We start from the raw sequence: 7,681 nt of genomic DNA, 5'->3' as shown, positions 1-7,681 counted from the left end.
ACACACACTGCCATTTTCCAAGCTCTGTCCTGTCACACAATAGTGACCTTCAGGAAGTGAATACTGTCCCTTGATAAAACCGTTCTGTGGTAATTGCATTTAACCAAAGGCAAGCAGTTTTCTTGCACAACTTCTCAAAGCCTTTACTATTCTGATACATATATATATTGTGAGCCTTCAATTGAGAGGAAAATTATATGCTATTTCTCAACACTGTTTGAACATGAATCCCATTTAAGGGGCCACCATTATCTCACAAGATGCCACTGTTCCAAGGAATACATTTTCAGCTGAGCAAATACAGGCACCTCTTTATTCCCAAGCACTCAGATTCTCACACAGTCCTCTGAGATTGAGCTAGTGTTTCTCCATTAAGGTTGCCCTCCAGGGGACATTTAGCAATCACTCTGGCAAGCACAGCGGGGAGCACTACCCCCTGTGTGGGAGCCAGGGTTGTGGCTACATCTTCTAGAATACACAGGACAGGACCCAACAGACAAGAATTATCCAGTTGAAACATCAGCTCTCTGAGGTTGAACCACCGATGTAGATCATCAGTCTCCTCTTATCCCGCAAACTGAGTCCATGTCTTCAAATCCAGGGTCAGCATTTCCTCTGCAGTAGTGCCTGGATCCTATGATTTCTACTGTCCTCTCTAATCTTCTGTGCTCTGTAGCATGTGCCGAATTCTTTTCCATATTATACACATTCGTGCATGTCTGTAACCTGGATTGTCATGTCACTGTGAGGGGACAACATTGTGATCTTTTCCCTGCTCCTTCTAAAAAGGTTGATAATAGTGCCAACAAGATCAAGCTTACTGAAATCTTTTCACCCTTGAAACCTCCTTACCCTCATTCTCTGGTCAGTACCTCCATGAGTTCGCCATGAGTTCCCCACATCTTTCCATTTCTTTCTGCGTCTGTGGCCATACCACACGTCACCATGTAGCTACACCATCTGGGAGAAGAAATAGCATCCTGCAGAGAGCTGCACCCTGACTTCCCACAGCCCTCAATTTCACATCCCACTCCCCAGACGAAAGACTTCCCTTCCTGGGAACTGGTGTGAAGACAACTCTGTTTCTTGGATTTTTGGAAGGATTCAGGTAGACATATGAAGTACCTGAATCATCGTGGGTGCTCAGTGATGGACTCTAGGGTGTAACTCAGTGATAGAATACAAGCTTACTACACCACATCCCTTAATTCAGACTTCAGCAAGTATGATCACATGCATGTGCACGCACGCACACACACACACACAGACACACACACAGACACACACACACACACACACACACACACACACACACACACACACCATAATGTTTGAAGGGTCTCCGCTGACCCAATCTCACCTCCATAGACTTTTCTTGTATTATTCAGAAGGCAGTAAGCACTGGGATTCTCTGCCTCGAGGCTCTAAATACGTATAGCTGGTTCATTGCACAGTGTGTGTTATCAACTTTCTCAGGGACACTTACTAGCACTTCTTCTCAAACTCTCAGTTCTTGACAAGTGGTCCATAAACTGCCCTTTAAGCAAGCCTGAATATCCCATCTCTGTCTTCTGGTTCATAGTTTCTCTATCTCTTAAAAAAAAAAGTCCCTTCCCTGAGCTACAAATCCTACCTCCATTCACCAGCTTTCCGTGATTGTGACAAGGACAAAGCAAAACAAAAACAACAAACAAACAAAAAACCCAACCAACGAACCAGCAACACTCTAGACATCCAACTTGTAAGGAGACTAAAGTATTCGGTTTAGCTTCCTAAGTTCCGTCCATGGTTGCACAGCTCTGTCGCCTTGGGCCTATAGTAGCCCAGTATCTCATGGTAGGAAGCAAACAGAGAGAAAGGAAGGGCCTGGGCCACTGTCTCTTTCAGTGCACACCTCCAGTGGCCAAACCTTCCCCAAGACCCCAGTTCCCCATGGCTCCACCACCTCCCTGTAATGCTGTGCCTGGGGACTGAGTTTTTTAATGCATGGGCCTTTGGGAGGCCCTCCAGCTCCCAGTCGTGTATATTAGCATCCCCCATGACACAGGCCCATCCTCATCCCTTCCTTCAGTAAAGTCCGCACAGCCTGCCCCATCCCCAGGTGAGTCCTTAAGCGGGTTCCACCAGCTAGCAGTCTACATTGCCTGATAGCATCTGCATGTGGAACTGTGAAAATACCGCTTCTAGGATTCTGTAACAATTCCTGGTTTTCATTTTGGAATAATACGGGAGCCATAGATTTTTTGATACTTTGCCAAAGCAACTTTGCACATGATAGAATCATTCGGAAATACTTAGTCCAATACTTATCCAACAGCCTCTGAACTAGGCGATGTCTTTAAAACACACGCCTTTTCCTATGCTTTGTGCCCACCAAGGGTTCCTGGGGGCCAGGAAAAAATGCAAGTCATGCCCAAGTCCTGGATTTCACCTGAGTTAGACTGGGGCACAGCAAGCAGGCAGCACACACCAGGCTCTGGGAGAACTCTCATACAGGATAGCAGCACTGACATTAGCATTTTAATGAACAATTTTAATGGCTTACCGGGAATAATCCCCCTGATTTGGAAGGATTAAATTTCATTTGACAAAACCACTGGTGCATGTGGAAAGAAGTCTCACGCACTGCCCCAGCAGGGCTTGGCGAGGCCAGGGGGCCTGCAAGACACACAGCTGGTGGGAACCGAGGTTCCTGGACTGGTGGAAACAGCCTGGCTCCTGAAGCCAGGCCCTTCAAAACAATAACAAGAAGCTGGGGGTCATCAAACTACGGAGGTGATGGAGAGGAAAACAGTCGCTACAGCCATTTTAGCTGCAGCCAGCTGCAGACTCGGTTTCCCCTATGTGTCTCAGTGGTTCTCTGTCCGCTTCCCTCATTTCTCCCTCTCCTGATCCCCACCCCCAAGCCATCAGAGATCCAGTATATTTAGATGGCCCCCAATTTATAATCATACTGCTCAGAGAAATTAAAGAAGGTACGTTAGGAAGGGATTTCCTGTTGAAATTTTGTGTCACTGAAAGCATTATTATTAAAATGTCCATGCTACACAAAGTGACCTAAAATCTCAGTGTAATTGAGTGTGTGTGTGTGTGTGTGTGTGTGTGTAGGGGTGTGTATGTGTGTAAGGGTGTGTGTAGGTGTGTGTGTATAGGGGTGTGTGTGTAGGTGTGTAGGTGTGTGTGTAGGGGTGTGTATGTGTGTATAGGGGTGTGTGTGTAGGTGTGTGTGTGTAGGGGTGTGTGTGTAGGTGTGTAGGTGTGTGTGTGTGTGTGTGTGTGTGTGTGTGTGTGTGTGTATACGTGGATGTGTAAATATGAGTGCAGGTACCCCCGAGGCCAGAGACTTTGGGTCCTCTGGAGCTGGAGTTTCAGGCAGTTGTGAGCCACCTGCTGTTGATGCTGGGAACTAGACTTGGGTCTCTGGAATGCTCTGACCCTCTGAACGGCCTCTCCAGACTCTAGCCTTCACTATTTTCAACTTTAACATATAGACATCCAACTTGTAAGGAGACTGGTGTATGTATGTTCATGTGCACCTGTGTGCGGGCCCCCGCTTTCGTCAGCTCAGGTAAAGGTCAGAGGACAGCTTTCAGGAGTGGGTTCTCATCTCCACCCTGTCGGAGGCAGAAACTCTCTTACTTGTGCAACTGCACGCTCTGTTTCAGGCTAACTGACCTGCAAGGCAGGTGCTTCCCCTGTCTCAGACTCCCATCTCGCCATAGGAGCAACGGCCCCCAGATGTGTGCTACTGAGTCCAGCTTTTATATAGATTCTGGGCATCCAAAGCTTTTACCCATTGAGTCACCTTTCTGGCCCCAATGTTTTCAGCAATGATTCCCACACATTTCCTAGCTGGTATTCCCACAGTTCTCTGTCAGTAAAACACTTTCTTGTCCTCTGTTGGCTGCAATGTTAATTCACCTACTTTTTTGGTATGGACTCAGACATTTCTTTGTTAAATTGTTCATTGGAATTCAGACAGAGTTTGTATTATTTCTTGTGTTTTTCGATGACCTCAAACTTTGGGTTTTCAAATTTGAAGGTAGGAGGTATATTCTTGTCTGCTTTGCCAAACATTTGTTTGAGCTTCAAAAGCTCTGCCCAGCCCTTGGTGTTACTACGCTGAGCCCATGGCAGCAGGTCCTCCAGATGTCTGTGACTTTAATTTGTATTCTCTTACCCTGTCCACGAAGAATTTCTCTTCAGGATTAATTTTCTTATTGAACATCACATCTGTCACAGCAGAGGTGTGCTGCGCAGACTGCCTACCAAAGGCCAGGCAAGCGACCTCAGAGCCTCTGAAGACCATGCTGCCCCAAGCAACTTGCACTGCGTCCTGAGCTGCCATGGGTACCACCATGGTTCTAGCCTTTTGAAATGAGTTATAGTTGACTTTTCTCTCTATTTTGGTGTTTGGGTTGTTCAGGGATTGGCTAGTGGGAGCCCATCCTCTGTTCCTTGTCTGGCATCACTGGCTCACTTTATGACAAAGCAAAATGTATAGCAAAAGAAAGGAAGAAAAGAGAGAACCATGGGAAAGGTAGAAAGAGACCAGGAGGGGCCGTTGAGGGGACTGACAGCACAGGGACAGACTGGGGCCCTCTGTGAGAAGTGGCCCATCCCTCAGGATGTAAAGACCAGAGAGCTGCATATGATACATCATGATGGCGCCTGTGCTCTGGGGCCATTCTGACAATAACGAATGATGGAGGGACAACCCAAGAGGGGACAGGGACTGGAGAAGGAAATGCTCCTCAACTCTTGGCATCCACTTAAGCATCCAGACACAACTTTGTTGTGTGAAAAATATGGAAGTGACTCCATATTTTTCAATTATATATACATACATACATTATGCACATTATATCTCTCTAGATATATATTCATAGCTAGATATATAGATAGATATTCATCTGTATATTTCCATTCTTTGTATGCCCTCCCCACAACTCTTCCCCACCTCTCCTTGGCTTTAGTCTCCTTTTGGTCAGCCTCTTCTCCCAAGGGGCAGGAGCGCTTCCTGGGCCAGTCTAGATTAGCCATGACTGGGACAAAAATCCTGCAAACGTCTCTACCTGGCCCAGTCTGAACCTCTCCCTGTGCCTGACTGGATAGCATTCTCGTAGCCAGGTCTGGCCTATGAAACTCTCCTATAGAACTTGGAGTGTGCGTGAAGCTGTCAAAAAGATGGCTGAGTTACCCAAGAACTCTGAAGTTGACTACCAAAACAAGAAGGGGAAACCTGTAAAGTTGACAGGGAACCTCATTCACTGTGTGTGGAACATGGGGCTTCGTGACTGTGAGACAGGCTGATGAACCAAGGGGTAGCCATTTTGTCAAGACAGCCCTTCCTCCCTCTGCATGAAAGGAAGAAGCTCTGATGTTCCCTTGGACACCGAGGCCTCTGTCCGTCTGTCCTTGCTGCTGGCCTGGGGACAGGTGGAGGATGAGAATAGGCTAAGCCCTTCCTGAGGAGGCTTTCCATCAAGACGGGCTCCTGTTTCATCATTCATTTCTCCCTAGGCCTAGCAGGTCCAACAGGGGCGTGTCTGTCACAGTGGTGTGTTACGTCATGTCAGATGGCAATCAAAGGTGCTGTTAACTTAAGCTGACAGGAGAGCTGTGGCAATCTGCTTATCTGGATGCCACCCTCGCTGAGTAAAGGGCCATTATCAGAATTATTCACACAGTGTTACAGCAGTTGGAAGTCTGCAGATTACTAATTACATCACCTTCACTTCAGTCATTCAGCACAGATGGGACCTCAAAGGAGACTACCTCCCCCCTTCCCCAGGAGAGTCCATCCTTTTCCTTACACACCCACTGGGAGTATAATGTCACATTAGGGCAACCTCCAGTGAGCCTTCTCTGTCTCTAAGATCTGTGTTCTGTGTTCCTTCCACAGGTGTGAGCAGTTAGGCACAAGACCTAAGTGTTGAGATGTCTCCCAATTAGACCCTTTCTTGGGATGGTCAGGCCAACATTGGTCTCCGGAAGTCCAAGGTTATTCAACTGACCAATAAACTTCAAATCTGTTTTCCAAACGTGCTGTTTCTTTCACACACAGAGACTGCAGAGGAGAAAACACAGTGTTCCTAGGTCAAGGCTCCTTCAAGAGTCTATAGACCCTCCCCAGCTTGCTCACATGAAGCCAACCGTGATCTCCACCCTGGGCACACCCCTCCTACGCCTCCTCCAACAAGCCTCCACCTGCAAGGCAAACGCTCAGAGTGCCCCCGCCACACGTACCTTCCCATGCAAACCCAACAGAATTGATGGCAGAAACTGTGGGAAAGAGGCAGGAAGAGAGACTGTGGTTAGCAAGGTGGGTTCAGAGGCGTGGGCTTCTTCATTGCTACCATCCAATAATAACACAAAAGAAAAACACAGGCTGAACATGAAGGCAAGCAGTACAAGAGGAAGATCAGGGATTAGAGGGGAAGGTAGAAAGTCTCTTTAATCCATTTACTGACTTATTCTCAAGATGTATTTGAAAGCACAGTTATGTCCTGCATCAAACAATGCTTCAGACCCAGGTTGCAACTTTCACTCCCGCTCTGGGCTTAGCTGTTCCAGAAACCAGTGCTTCAAAGGAACATTCTGGGAGCCTCCGATTGGTCCCAACTGTCTCTTATTGGGCCAGGGGTGGACATTTCATGTTCATGTGGCATTCTCTGATGTGTGCCTCTGTGTCTTAACTTTTTCCCCTTTGACATATCAATCATATCTGATTAGGACTTACCATTATGATCTCATTTTGACCCGATTACATCTGTAAAGATCAGGTGTCCAAATAAACTCGCTTTCTGAGGTACTGAGGCATAGTGGCCGCCAATCCGGATCAAGGCGGTGTGGATATAGGACAGATCCACCCATGATTGTTCTAGTTTCCCAGCCTCTCATCTGGTGAGTTTCTGCTCTCAAGGCAGTGTCCCGGTACTAACTAACATTGTCATTTTTCCTTCAAGCCTTTTCAGTGGCTGAGTATATCTGACGAGCTCTATTGTCTACGGCTTATGGGAAGCTCTTGGAGGTGTCATTGCATCGGAGGCCTGGGCTTCCTCTCTCTTGATGCTGTTGGGGAAAGGAATTCTCAGTTCCTCAAGGTTGTGGAGGTTCTTCCTCTGTTTCCTCTGCCAGGCCTCCTTAGACCGACTCTGAGTAGTCTGTGGCTACAACAACTGTCTCCCACAAGAATGCTTGTGTTAGCAGCTTTTCGCCACTGTGACAAAAGACCCCAAATCAACAACTTACAGGAGGAAGGTTTATTTGGCTTGTAAATTCAACCTAGGGTCCAACCTACAGCACCATGTTTTTGGCCTGTGGCAAAGCAGAACATCATGGTGAACTGCAGATGGTCCGAGAGGCTGCTCACGCCGGGGACAGGAAGCAGAGGGAGAGACAGGAAGTGACCCTAGGGTCCTAATAGCCCCCTCAAGGGCATGTCTTTGAGGACCTACCTCTCTTCTCCTAGGTCCCACCTCCCAGAAGTTCACTGTCTTCTGATAGCTCTTTAGTCTGGGACCAAGATTCTAACACATGGATCTCGGGGAACATTCTAGGTCCAAACCACAGCACGGCTGTCAGATTTCAGGTGTCTGTGGGTGTGACTCCCCTTTGGATGTCTCCTGCCTGTTTTAGTTAGAAAGAGCATCATGAGACAGTGCTGCCCTGCTGCTGG

Source organism: Rattus norvegicus, chromosome 2, assembly GCF_036323735.1.
Source record: "Rattus norvegicus strain BN/NHsdMcwi chromosome 2, GRCr8, whole genome shotgun sequence".
NCBI lineage: Eukaryota > Metazoa > Chordata > Mammalia > Rodentia > Muridae > Rattus > Rattus norvegicus.
This window is presented reverse-complemented; position numbering follows the sequence as displayed.